Here is a 15090-nt window from a genome sequence, read left to right on the forward strand (position 1 = left end):
TATATCACTTCTGGGCATGAAATCTGAGTTGTTTCAATTAATGGCCTTTTTTTTTAAAAAAAAACCAAACAACCCCATGTATGTACCTTTTTTTTCAAAGACAGACATTGTGCTTTTGAATCCTGATACAGGAAGATAGACAAGAATTTATAGCTGTTATGGTTTAAAATAAATAAAAGATATTTTCTGTATTTACAGGCTATATTGGAAAACCCAACTGTGAATTTACCTGCCAAATTAAATAATTTCTTTTTTGTTTCTAAGTGGTGACATAATACATCTGCAAAAAAAAAAATTCCTACTCTGCTCAGTTAAAGAAGGCAAGATTACAGTGAATGGGAGACCTTAGAAGAGGGTAACCTAGCTGTGAAACTCACTGATAAAATTCAAAATAATTCAAAATTTTTTCATTGCATTTTTCTATGTTGTTTTGGTTCCCTATGTGATAACTATCAAAGGTTAGGACTCTACCAGGGCAAAGTTGTAATAGAATGAAATTTAGTCAACTTTGGCTCTTAAGGAGTTGCTTAGCTTGGAAGTGAAAAAAGAATGGGAAGAACTTTCCTCAATGAAAAAAAATTACAATAATCATGCTAACTGCTGATTTTTAGCTCCAACCTGCTAAATCTTCTGTGTTTTCTCAGTGTGAGACAATGGTTTCCTTCATGCATGAGTGACTTCTTTAAAAATACAATTCCTGGATGCTATGAAGCAGAATTCATTAAAAAATCTTGGTATGATTGCACACTTTTGGGGATGGCTGTAAAGCAGAAGGGAACAATGTGTGCCCAGACAGCCATTATGGGATTGGTTTTTGTGTCTTGTATTGTGTGGAATATGAAGAAAGGGCAGCCCATACATCTGATTTGCAAGACGTCTTGCCTTAAAGTGGTTTAGTTTTCATAGCTGGCACAGTTCACAGCAAGGAGCACATGTGCAGTGTCTGAGATACCTCAACACGGCAGCTTCTGCCAAATTTCACTCATGTTTCCAAATGTAATATTATGCTTATGTCCTGTCCTGACTCTGGCACTGAATTAAAACAGCACCTGTTAATATTAAGAATAAATGAAGTTACTGTAATGTTGAGGATAAAGAGGTTTTGGTGAAAGAAAATTGGATATGAGATTTAGATTTCCTGCCTTATTAAATATTTCAAGTGGTGGTGTTCTACTTCAGTTTTATTTAGAAGTCAGAAAGCAGTATTACAGTGTTAGCACACACCTCTTTACTTAAATCTTCTTTCATGAGCTGGTATTTGCTGTTATTCAGTTCAATTTCTTTTAAGGGATAAAGAGAAACATTCTGGAACATCATTTTTGTTTTTGAGATAAGTGGTTTTTTTCAGAAGCTTGTTATTCCTCTGCATGTTGTCTGATTCTCATTTGCATTTAAATCAGCTTTAGCCGAGTTGTGTAGCTTATTGGTGTTCCTCTTCAGTCTGACAGCTGAGGAATAGCAGATGTAAGTATGAACATTAGGCTCAGGCTTGCATTGTGCAGCCAACAAGCATTTGTTCTGGCTGGAGCAGAAAGGTAAAACAGAGATTTCTTTCTGCTTCAACCGGTGAACATTGCTGAGTTTTCTGGGTTCAGTTCTGCTTTTGGGTTGCACTGAAATTACTAAAAGCAGTGAGCACCTGCACTGTGGATATTACTGCTATGGATAAAGAATGGTAATGCTATTGATGCACAGTTGTTTTTCTAATACCATAGCTGTCTTTCAGGACACTGTCTCAAAATAATGTTTTCTTTAAGACTGAAGACTATATTGCAAAAAGCATCTATTCTGGACTCTATAACTGAATTTCTCTTAAGAGTGGTAGATAACAGATCATGGTGATCTAAGCATTGTTTTGTTTCTAGTGGGAAGAAAGAAGTGGGGGCAAGAAGATTATAGTACCTTTATTAAGATATCAGCAAGGAGATGACTGGGGAAGAGAATCCTCTCTGTTGCTGCTCAGAATGAACAGTGTGTGGCTCCTTGGATGGAGTAGCTGATTGTCAAGGACCAGGAGATCCAATGGGATCTTAAAGAAGTTGGGCAATGTCTACCTTGCACTGAGAAATGTGATAAACATGTTAGATTCTCCAAAAGACTAATTGTGGAGTAAGTGTCTGGGAAGAGCTGGTTGTGCTCCTTGGTATGACAGTTCAATACTTTCATCTCCTAATATCCGTAATGAAAAGCACTGAAAAAAAAACTATCAGAAAAGGAGCAGGAGAACTAATGATTTTAGTTGAAGAATATTGTTTTAGAAGTTCTTGTGAATGTGCATTGCTTTCAGTGGAATTAATGGAATAGGAAAAAACCTGTCTTCCAGATTTTGTGTGATGATAGAAGTACCTTTCTTGTCTTCTTGGAAAACCAGGCTTACTTCAGTTTGATATACTTGTGTCTGGGTGTGTCTTGTTCAAATGTCAGTCCTAACTTAGAAGCTACAGAGGCATCCTCCTCAATAAATCATTACTTGAAGGCAACACGCGCTAGGATTTTTTTTAAATTGAAATGGATATTTTTGGGCAGATACTATTTTAAGATTATTTTAATGGAAGGGCTTCCTCTTCCTATTTTTTCAGTTGCTCACTCACTGGTGACAATAGGAGATGAAAGCTTTGCAGTAGTTGATCTGTTGGGGTACAGAAAAAATAAGGTAATGAGTTTGTTAGAGGGAAGTAAGACCCCTTGTTTTTTATTTATGATGTTGTGAAGCTCAATAAAAAGCTAAAAATCAGTATTAGTAATCATAATATGAATAATTATATTTTTGTGCACAAACCTAGGTTTAGTTTAGAAAGGCTAAATTATTTGTGGGTTGTTTGCCTGGATCATCACTAGCAGTTTCACCTTTTTATGCATTTGGGATGCAGATTGCACAATCATTTCTTCAAGACTGGATTTGATACATCGCCACTTTAATCTTAATGATTCTGACATAGTGTCACTAGTTAAAACTGCAATTGTGTCATTTACAAAAACGTAAATTTTTTTTGCTTTCAATGCCTGAATATATACTACGAAATTTTTAAAAATTGTGTTAAAATTGGACTGGAAAGTATTTTGTTAGTATTTTTTCTGGTTTTCAAGTAAATTATTGGAAAAACTTAACTTGTAATTTTAAAAAGATTGCTTTCTTGAATAATACTATTCATAACATAATGTCATTACCATTTCTAAAATTCCTTTTATGTCCTATAATGATTTTCTGTGAATGATACCATTGTTCTGTCACTCACTTGAGCTCATAAACAGGAAAATATTTTACAAATTCAGCATTATGTCAAGGCTATATTTAAGTCTTAGTCATTTCAAATCCTGTAGTACTATCTTTAGGATATATTCTTTCTTGTGGAGTAATACGGCATAATCTCTTTTGTCAATTGCTGTAGTGTATTCAGTGTTTTTGTAATACACAGGATCTGATCATGCTGCTCTCTGAAACAATTCTGCTGCAAAGAATTTTCAAGGCTGTTACTGTATCTTGTAATTTTTTTTTTTTTTTTTAATTCTGCAGAATTTCTAGGTGAGTTCTATACAGGGTACCAGACCTCGCTTCAAAAGTCCTTTCCTTGTCTGCTTCTGTCCTGCTTGTCATTAAGTCTCCAGTAATCTGCTGATACATAGGGGTCCACCTCCAGTCAGCCCTCAGGACTGCTTCAAATCTTCCTGAGAACTCCTTGAAACTTTCTCTCACAGAGTATCCTAAATCAGAAGGCAGCCTGACTCCAGCTTAGTGGAGAATTGTTTTCTGCAGTGGGGTAGATCTCTGCCTCTGGTGTGTGCAGCAGTCCTTCAGTCAGGGCACTGCGCTGGCTGGTTGTGTTCTGACTGCTCACAGCATGCAGGTGCTTTGGATTCCAAGTAACCCTGCACTGTAACTTGCAGACATTCCTTAGTTTCATAGCTGCAGTTAAAACTCTTAGCTTTTTACAGTGTGGTGTGTAGTTTGCTAGCCTTGAATTAGATCTTAATCACAAGTAAAATTCTGAAGGAGCCCTCTTGAAACTGTTGGCCAAATACACAGTGCTTCCTAACTAAATCTGTTGTATAGGGATATAAAGTCACAAGCTGCAGTTTTAGTTACAGATGCTAAGGACTTAAGTGCCTGAGTATTTTCTTACATAGAACATACTTTAGCAATACAAACAACTTCCAAATTGAAGTTAACTTGCGTTTTTCAAGTAGGCAGGTTGATCAGGTGTAGAGAAAATAAGTGAAGACATGATTGTACTAGAAACACCCAAGAAACAAAACAAAAACCAAACACAGGAATATTTTACAGTCATATAAAAGTATCAGATTCCTAATTTTTTTAGTGGGTATAAACTACTGCCAATTTATACAGGAACTAGTCACAAATGTAACATAGATAACTGTGTAGGACAGATGAAAGAAGATGCATCTAGAGAAAGGCAGAAATAGTCTTGTTTCTGTCTCTGTTAATAAATTGGCAAAGACATGACATTCCAGTTCAAAACAGAATGAAAATGGATCCAAGTGCATGTGCAGACTTATTTTGTATCACGATGTCTGTATATTAATAGAATTCAGAAAAAAGAAGGCAAATTCAATTTGCTATTTTCAGTGAAAAGACTTATTCAACTTCCTATTGAGTAATTGCAGAAGGCATTTTTCATTTTAATGAGTATTCTGAATTCTTTATCTCTTGGTTTTCTCCATTTCCCATTAGAAATTTGCTGTCTTAAATGTGTTTCTTAGCACTTTTGTCAATATTGCATGTATTTCTAGCTCAGTTAAGAAGTGATTGTAATGTGCAACTTATAATGATTAGCTTAAGGAGGTATTGAATTGTAGGACATTATGTCACGGAGAGTTGTGTTTTAATATGTGAACTTAGTGAAATCTGCTTTCCTATTTGGGAAAAGCATTATAGAAACATTAGAGAAACATTATAGAAGGTGTCAAATGGTAGCTCTAGAGTTTTAAGTTAGATCTTATGTGTGTCAGAACTTGGTTTGTTTCAAAATAACAATTTCTTTGTTATGGCATGAATAAAAATACTCTAGAGAGACAGCTTTCTGTAATAAATGATCTTGGCTGTTGCATTCTAGAGTGTTCACAAGCTACAGGTAAAGATCTTGCATTTCTTTGCCATAGTCAAAAGATGTGTCAGGGAAAACAGACATCTCTGCTTAAACATAATACTAAAGTTCTGGGGATTTATATGTTTATTTCATAGCTAATGACTTATTGTTAGAACCTGTATGTTGTTATTCACATCACAGGTTTTCTGCTTGTGATCACTTTCATTTGTAGCTTGGAGTTCCTGCACTTGGCACTGTGATGCCATCTCTCATCTTGCTGTAAATGGTTTTGTTTCACTTTTGTCTGGGATAAGCCCAGAAAAATGTGTTATATGCATATCTTAGGCTTTAAAAACTGTTTTCTTTTAACATAGGTTACTTTGAAAGCTTGTTTTGGAATTGCATTATGAAGAAAGTGTCCACTTTTGAGCTTTGGGTGACAGGAAAATGCTCGGCTTAAAAAAACTGAGAGACCAGGATAACTCTGCAGCAGAGTGGTGAGGCTGTGGATTCATTGTTTTTCCCTAATCAAGAAAGACAAAAGAGATGCAGCATTTTGTAATCAGAAGTAGAGAGTGTGTCCCTGTTCTGTCACCCTCTGCAAGTCTCATGACAAGATGGGTGTTGAATTCTGTGACCCAGTTATTGTGTATGGGCTGGTTGGGCCCTGCCTCCTACATATTTGCTGAAATGTTGTGATGTTTCTGAGTTTCTATACAGACAGAATAAAAATAAAAAAAAATCTACAGCCTGTTTCCAAAATCCTGGGCAAAATTACTTCCCACCAAAATTTTGTAAATGCTTGAACATTTGCCTCTTTTCTAGGACTGATGTAATTCTAAATCTTCTGGGATATTTAGCCACTATAGTAAAAAAGAGAGGTAATGGGGAACATAATGAAATTGCTTCTCTATTAAAAAGAAAAAAAAAAACAAGTAAAAAAACTAATTTTGGTTTGAAACAGAGGTGCTTGAAGGAGGACATGAAAGATAATTATAAATACTGGGAGGAAATTAATAGGAAATGATTTATTCATGATTTTGAGAATTTGGAGAACTGAACACAATGCAAAAAAAATGCTTTACATTTGACATAAGTTATAGAGCTTATTTTCACAACATATTGTGAGAAGGCAAAACAAAAAAATGGGTTCAACAAGAAGATTTACAAATCTGTCAGTATTAGTGGTGATAGTTCAGAGTCAGTCTGACCTAGGTGAATGCTGTGCTGCTGGTTGGTGGGGGAGGAAATAATTTTTACTTGCATCATCTTCAGTGTGTATTAGATACTCTGTGTGGCTCTCCTAAAGATAGAATTCTGTACTTCATGGACTGTCACTGTGGCTAAGTATTGAGTGGTTTGGGGTGTTTCCTTAGTTACTTTTTGTGTCTCCTGTTCAAAGTTGGCAGTTGAGCAGGAAGGTGGTGTCTTGCCTTTGCTTGCAGTGGGGGAATGTGAATTTGTAGGCTTGGGTCACCAGACTATCAATGACTTGCTTTCATATTGAGGACACAAAGCTGACTTTCCATCTATGTGCACATTATTCACAAGTGGATCAAAAAGCAGCAAAACAGAGTCAGAGTAGTGGTGGCAGTGATTGCAGATGTATTCTGGATTAGTAGAAACTTAAGTGACTGAAAATAAGTGCTAGGTATTGATAATTTTATGCTAAAATACAAGTCAGTTACTTTCCCAGGTGTTTTATTTTTCTAAACTTCCTTTTCCATAAAGTATCCCATCAAAGTGGTCACAGAGCAATTAGGATCAAGCATTCCGTGTGGAAGGGAGTGGAAAAGTCTGTTATCCCTTGGTTCCAATTTGTTCTGGTAGGACTGAAAAGACAGCTGTAGAGTGTACAAGAGGGTGACAAGGTTTTGTTCAGCCTTTCTTCTGTACACACCATGTGATGGTAATCGAGACAGGTGATTCCCAGGCAAGACTAGTAATTGTTGTTACATTAGCTGCAGTTCAGGCTTGATGGTGGCTAATGAGTGCCTAAAGAGACAGTGTGGGTATCTTACAGTCACTAAAATAATATTTTAAGTATTGTTTTAGAAATTTTAATTCCTACAGGCCAGTTACAGCACCACTGATTGGTGACAAATGAACTTGACCTCTGAATGATAGCTGAGTCTCTCTACACAACTAAAAATGACATAGATGAAAATATTTAGAAAGTGGAGAGAAGTCTGGTGGGGTCATTAGGTTAGGTGTACCTTTTTAGGATCTCAGAAGAACATTTTATGGTGCTTCTGTCAACTGCTAAAGTTAGTTTGTTTTTTCAGGTCTGAATTACTTGAAATACAGAAGATTGGGACAGCTGCTTCTAAGGTACTAAGGAATGTTATAGCCCTCAGAATACTGGAATATGCTTGTGTTACAGACAAACTGAGCAAAGGAGTGTATTAATGCCTGGCATAGCAGTGAGAAGGAAAAAGGGAGACTTCTTTTCAATGTCTATATCTGTTTTATAAGGGTGATTGTTCAACACGTAAAATGTTTGGTTTTGAGTGTACTTGAGATTGTCCTGTGATATAAATATTGTGTTGACAGAAAGATCTAGTTCTTTTCGAGTAGCCCATCTTCAATGCAATGTAGGAATCTTGTATTGCAGCTGAATTCTGAACTTCCTGATTCAGCAGAAGGGTTATTGGCTTAGTGGGGAGATACTTGATTCGTAATAAAACAACCATCAGTCTGTTTTCATTCTACTCTATCTTCAAAATGAAATAAAAATGCAGTGGAACATATGAATGTGGTTGAGTGTAGGAACAAAAGACATACACTGATTCTGTTCATACCAGATATTTCTGTTAACTGGGAAGTGTTACCTTTTTGGGGGGGGTGCGGGGGGCAGCAAAGTGTCAAAATATTTGTTCTTTTTGGTGATGTTTTTAGAGAATTAATTAAAACAGAAAAATGTAATATAGAATTACTTTAACAGAACATGATACAAATATTTTAGGAGTAGTTTGTCAGTAGATGTATAGATGTTTCTGTCCCATGTTTATGTAAGGATGTAAATGGATTTGTCTACTTGTGAAACTAGAAGTGATGCCTTTTATTTCTCCCGCAGTTAACTCTGAAAGCATTGAGGAATGTGAATAATTTCACTCTACTCAGAGAGTCTGACAATAGTTTTTTACTTAATATCAGCAATTGACTGGAAAACAAAGTGCTTTCATGTACCTCTTTGAACCCAGGAGTGAACAAGTATGTTTTCTTCCTGTTTCAAGAATTCAGGCTTCCACTGTTGGTATTAAAATATAGAAACTATAGCTTGAATGGAAACTCAGAACAGATCATATTTTTATCTCTCTATTACACTCTGATAATTAAAAAAATTAAGCATTTCTTGTTTAGGTCATGTGAACTTGCTGAACACAAGACATTTTGATCCCTAGAAGGTGCATGATAGGATATTCCAACAGCACTTATAACCAGGGGACTTCTTAGTTCTACTTCTTTGAAGTTTCTGTTGCAAATTCCAATCCTGTGATGGGAATGGGGACTGTGATAGGATTCCTTGGGGAGCCTCTGCTTCTCTGTTTGGTACATAGTTCCATCTGGTGAATTAAAGAGCTTTTGAAATAATAGCATATAGAGTACATTCAGTTTCTTAATATTTTCCTGCACAGTGTTTTTCAATGTGTAAATCTAGTGTTGCTCCCTCAGGTCATCATTAACTTGTTTGTGTATTTGAATTAACTAACTTGGCAGCTGCCCAGCACCTCCTGCAGATTAATAGGAGCAAGTTTCACCTTGTTTTTTTTTTTTTTTTTTTTTGGTCCTTTCATGACTTTACATGTGACATTCTTTCTGCTGATTGTCCATGACTAGTTTTTTTCTGAGCTGGTATTTTAAAGGAGACTTGTGGTTTCTTGAAAGTGAGGAGAACAAGAAAGGTAGCATAGTTTATTGTGCCTAAACAAACATTGATACAGATCTCCCTCTTTCTCTGGTGTTAGGTTGATATATGTCTTTTCTCCTGGAAATACAAGAAAAAAATTGCATTTTTTCATTCCGTTTGGAAAGATTGTCCTTTCTAGTGCAAGGAGAGCTGTGGAGACTGAAAGACTTATACTAAAGTTTTGGCATCTCTGTGTATTGTTTAGGAGTGGGCCAGGGAAATTTTGTCTTTTTATGTTTCAGATAATATTGTGTTTCATGTATTCTGCTGAGCTGGTTTTGCATCCATGGCCTGCCAAAAATGTATGAGCTGAGAAGGCCCTTAAGGATATGCAGCAGAGCCGGTAGTGCCAGTTTTTGTGTGGTCCATGTCTTGTGCCCTCTTGCTGCTGTGTCTGTATGTGGTGGTAAATGATTGCTGCTGCTTACTGAGCACCAGCCACAAGGTTTGTGCAGGGTTTCAGAAAGTCCCAGTTAGTTCAGCTCCTGAGCCATGGAGCTGTTGATTGCTTGCCATGATAATATATGCGGATTTTATGTTAAGACTGATTTCTTAATTAGGGGAACCTTTTTTCACAACCAAATCTGGAAGAATATCAGAAGAATAATTGTCAGGTACTCTAAAATGAAGCAGGTCTGAGATTTGCACTTACAACTTCATTGAGTTCATTTTGTATAAATGTTTTGTTGGTCCTATGTGATACAAGATGCTCTTTGAACAGATGCCTCAATCTCAGTTATTGTCAGAGTTGTGAGACTACAGTAAGGCTAGGTAATTGCAGCTATGGTGAAAGGCTGTGGGAAAGGGAAGGTCAGCAATCATTATGGCATTGGAAACTGGAATGGAGAACTACATTGTGCTCCTGCCTCTGCAGCTAGGGTGTTCTAATGAGTTTAATCACATTTTAATTAGTGTTTCTAGGTAATTAAAATTTTTCAAGAGATGTTGCTAAATAGATACACTTGAGCTTGAGTTTCCAGTGTGTGTCTGCAAGCTGGCTTCCAGATATCCTCTCTGTCTGTTCCACAGAGGCTTAAGTTCATCATAACTGTGGTGTTGCACATAGAGGTGTTCATTAAACTGCCCTTAAATGTTAGATCATCTCAAAAAGGGCACTACAGATTAATCAGGGCTCCTGACCTAAGGCCATCTGTGCCTTCTCTTTGAATCTGGGGATTAAGTATAATGATGCTCTCTTGCATATTTTGGAAATGTATGAAAACTGTAAAACCATAGTACAGAGAAATTGTATAAGACAAAGTGTTTTGTAATAACCAGTTTTTACAACAATTTGTTAGCATTTACATGAAAATAAATTTCTAGATTCATATTTGCCTTGAAACATCTTCACCTTTTCTTAAGACATTCATTTCTTTTAGTTAATGACACTTTTTCCTTACAAAGATATACAATGTACTTCCGTCCATTTTAATATAAGCAGTTGGATAGCGTAACATGATTTTCTTATTTTTTTAACTTTTACTGATAAGAACAAAAGCAAACTTTAAATTTTTTAACATAGTAATATTTTTGCTCCTAATTTCAGTGGAAGTAGCCAGTAAGTAATTTTTGAATTGCAAACATAAAGAATGTAATAAATAATTTTATATTTCAATTAAAATTCAGATGTGCATTCATATGACAACACTTATTAGTAAATATGAATATGGCTTCATGAAAAAAATTAAATACTAGCCACCATGATAATTTAGTGGAATACATCAAATTTGCCATCTTTCGTAGAAAGTAGAATGAGCAGATCTTCCTGTCATGCTCAGTTTTTTATTTGTATACAGGAAAATAAAAACAACTATTCTTGTGTTGAAGTTCTACTTGGTCACTGGATTTTAGGCTAGCTATTGCTTTGAACCAGTTGAGTAATTTGAAATCAAGGAAATATTCTCTGCATATGTAAAAAGGCTGTGATACTATCCAGGGTAATATTTCAGAAAGCTCTGTCCCTTGGAACCTATTTTAATATATTTTTAGACTTTGAAATTTAGACAATTCTATTGGATTAATATATTTATAGGTTCTTAATTTTGTCACTTTGGGCCATGATTGTGTACTTAAAATAACAGGTTTCTTTTTGAAATACACTTATCTTCAGATTTTTTTTAAAGTGAGAATTAACTTCTAACATTTCAATATCTTTTAGTATATTGAGCAAGTAATGTGCAAGTGCAGAAGCAGCAAAAGGTCATCCTCTCTTCAGAGCTGCATGTGGCTGGTTTGCAGCAAATTAGGCCAGTACACAAGACAGTAAAGACAAGTCTAGTACTCAGTGAGCATGGATTGTCCATATAATGAGTGAGATGGGCTGTATTTTGGGCAGTGTGAAGACAGAGAATTACTGCTTACAGCTGTAAAATAGGGGCTTAGATGCAAGATACCTCCATGTTAACACAGGGCCTAGGTTGTTTCAAGGTATACTTGTTAGATTTTCATAGGAGGAGACACCTTCCACTTCCAAGCTAGCTTTTATGCAAGTGTCTTCATCAAGGTTTGGAAGTAGCGCTGATAGCAAATTCTTTGGTCATACTTGCTTGCACTTTGTTTTCAGGGATTCTTTTACCCCTCAGTCACTTCCAGGGCAACTTTTTTCCCCCATTAGCCTCATACCCTTATCCTCCCCTTTGCACACATAAAGACTATTTGGCAGATTGCCTTAAACCCACAAGCAAGGGTGGGTTTATTTGGGGCTGAAAGATAAGAAACATTGCAGACCGTCCTGCTGAGCTACTCCCAAGAGGTGGCTGGTTGTGTACAGCTGGGTGGCTGCTTTCTGGTGTCTGTGCTATAGGAGGTGGTGGTTGGGCTGCTCGCTACTGGCCTCTGGCTTCAGGAATTGAACTGACCAGCTGATACTGGTGGGTTGTAAAATTAGGTAGGTCCCAAAAAGCAGAGAGAAGAGTGGTAGCTAAGGTGGCTAGCTCAAACTCAACCAGTCTGCATCTGTATCCAGTGTAGAACAGCACGTTTCCATGCTTTTCCAGGTTATGAAGAACTTACTGAGTGCCTAGTTGGGTATTTTTTTATTCAGAGTTATCTACAGCTAGAGGCTTTGTTATTTTTATAGGCACTTCCCTGTCCCCTTTTTTTTAAGTTCCCCTTCATACAGCAGTAATTTATTTTTCAAATACTTATGCATTTGCACATCAGTAACTGTTCCACAAGCACCTGTGACATTATTAGTAACTGATCTCTGATGTACTATTGATCTGATGGCTTTGGTATTAGAACTAATAGTGTTGTCACAGGGTGTTCAGTGAGGCAGATATTCTGCAAACCCCGTTGTTCCTTCCTCTTCCCTGTGACTGTGGGGAGGTTAGAGACTGGGCATGCCCACTGTAGTTATTCTGTATTGTTCAAGATAGCAGAACAAAAGAGATTTTTTTAAAATCACCTATCAATGTTCTGATTTTGCCATTGCTTTCTAAGCTAGAGGTTCTAGTTCTGATTATTTTTTCAGTAATAAAAAGTAGTTCATAAGGTCATGAAGGGGTTTTGTGAGTGGCCAGAAGAGGAAGGAGATTAGCAACTCTTACTCATCTTCTTTTATGACAATATGAAAGATACTCTACTGATCTTCAAAAATGCTCTGTTTCATTATTTACATGTACTTACTTATATATTTTGTGTGATTAACTCCTGGGGTGGGGCTTGTTTGTTTTAAATTTGGTTATTATCATTAATCTGTTTGTTTCTGTTTACACTCTCTGCTTGAAATAGTGTGATGTGGTACTTAGGAAAAAAAGTTATTTAGTAAGCTGCATTTGTATCTACAAGCTGTGAAGTTATGAGTCTCTCATTTCTACTTGTTTTCACACTAGACAGCAGTGTGAAAAGAGTTTTCTTTCTACTCTCTGCCACCTTACGTCTCAGCTAGGTAGGGGCAGGGCAGAGGCAAGAATTGCAGAGGAGACTTTGGTGACCAGTGGAGCTGACCATGGAGAAGCACAGCTGGGGCTTCACAAATGTGCTGCATAACAACATATTTAAAACAGAGTTATTTTTAAGAAACAACTTTTTCTTTCTTCCCTTAATGTGTGCTTGACATTTAAATGAGGAGAAATTTCCTTTTGAAAAATTTATTTGAATCTCTAAAGTTTTGGTCCATTTGCCTAACAATAAAGACAGCTGGATGGGTGTTATTGTTCTCTGTGTTCAGTTGTTTCTTCCATTGGGCTGTTGGATTCAAGAATTTAGGCCACACTGAAAAACTCTTCCAGAGAGCTTACGTGCTTCTGCACTTCCATTTCCTTGCCACTCCCTGTGGCTGTTGCTGGCTATATTCCTTTCAGTTGAAAGGTGGAATTTTTTTTTTTTTTTGTTTCAGACTGATGGGCTACATAATGATGAAATATCTTCTGGTACCCACTTAGTAATTTCTAGGGAATTAACTTCCAGGACCTAATGTCTGTTTAAGCAGTTTATAATGTTATGAGTAACAATTACACTATTTGTGAAAATTAAGTTACATGTTAAAGCCCCCTTAGTATTCTTTAATCGTACTGCCATAGCTGAAATGAGCTGTGACAGTGATACTTTGGCAAATAATGTACCATGAAAAACAGTTATACTCTAATATTTTCCACAAATCTGAAGCCTACCGATGAGTGAGAGAAGAGTAGTTATGAAACTGCATGAAATTTATACTACATAATTATATTGCTATACTGTAAAAGCTGACAGTGATGTGAAATTTGGCAGCAAATATTACTGCTGCTTTTGCTCTTCTTTTGATCTTTATGACTTTCCTTTCTTTCCTCCTTCACCACCCTAGTTGAAGGTCACAGAAGATGCAAAGGGAAAATTTTGAGCATCATTTTTCTCTATCATGAAGCCAGATTTCACTGATGAGTAGATTTTGCTGTCAATCAATTTTGTTTTCAAGCACAGAGCATTAGTTCAAGAATATTATGGTTGTCAAATGAGAAGTTACATAGACCAGATGGCTAATTGGTTGCTAGAATATGATGATGTTAGGTTTTATATTTCTGATTAAGCTGAGAGCTGTGTGGGAAATGCTAATAGAGTCATCAGTAAGGAACGGAAGAAATTATGAAGAGGAAGCTTCATTTCCTTTGAAAAGAAATACAGAATATTGTCACTTTTACCATATAGAAAATAGAACCATATACCAAAGCTGATATATATCAAAGCATTGGTTAGGGAACCTGGAAGCTGAGAATTTTGATGAAAATGGAAGAAGAGTATGTAAATTGGGAAACAAGTGTTTACCTGGAACTTAAACCATTGAGAGAGGCAAATATGTGATTTCCTCTATACACCAAATTATGTCTTACATTTTTGATATTTTTCCTCTTCAAACTAGCGTGTGCTTTCTAGTGAGGAGTTTTCACAGATTGACTTATTTCAATGGGTAAAAATTTATTGGACATTCTTTACGAGGCTTAGAAATAAAAATAATTATTAGCTCAGTCTTGGACATTGTAACTGAACAAAAACAAGAAAAGGAAAGTTATCTCCAGGATTAAAGCATGATAGTTCAATTGTAAACCAGGCATTTCACTGTGTATGTGTAGTTTGAAGAGAAGTAATTTAGAAATTTGCCATAGTGATAACTTTTAAATACCTAATCAATTTTATTCCATGAATATTCCCTCAACTTAGAAAATGTTAGTGGTATCACAGTGATGATTGTGATATAATGAATGTGTTCTGATGGAGCACACTATGAAAACTTGTGTTTTGTCCCCTCTGACTTTTTGGTTGTCTGCTCTTACTTTGAGTAGATACTGCCTTTATAGTTTGGATACAGACCACAAAATCTGTGAAATATTTTTTCATTTATTCTGATTAGAAAAGGAGAAAAATAAGCACTTTATTAATAGCTGTTCTAGAATGAATTATTTTATAAAACACTGCCTTCATAAAAAGATGGATTGATAAAATGCAACTGTGAAAATATTCTGCAGTAATAAATTGCAAAAATTTGTTTTAGTTGGCATTTCTCCAGTTTCCGAACTTCCTTAAAATTACCAAAATTCTGTCCCTCATTTCTTGTAATTTTAGCTTATTCAGCTTAGAAATAGGAAGAACGCCCTTTGCTGTTAGGAAATTCAGTGGGGTTTTGTACCCATTCTGTTATTGTTTATTGATCATGTAATT

At 36.0% G+C, this 15090-nt stretch overlaps 1 protein-coding gene across 5 annotated transcripts in view; it reads left to right on the forward strand.

Moving 5' to 3' along the window:
- The window catches only part of MPP7 (MAGUK p55 scaffold protein 7), a 145609-nt gene that overhangs the window by 14932 nt on the left and 115587 nt on the right, over window positions 1-15090 (forward strand). Inside the window, exon 1 of one of the 5 annotated variants that reach the window (XM_050970516.1) lies at window positions 5519-5542. The exons of the other annotated variants lie outside the window; for them this stretch is intronic. The gene's annotated coding sequence lies outside the window, so the exon portion shown is untranslated. Of the gene's footprint in view, window positions 1-5518; window positions 5543-15090 lie in introns of those variants that run through there. 5 annotated transcript variants of the gene reach the window in all.

This window comes from Serinus canaria, chromosome 2 (genome assembly GCF_022539315.1).
Source record: "Serinus canaria isolate serCan28SL12 chromosome 2, serCan2020, whole genome shotgun sequence".
NCBI classification, from domain to species: Eukaryota; Metazoa; Chordata; class Aves; order Passeriformes; family Fringillidae; genus Serinus; species Serinus canaria.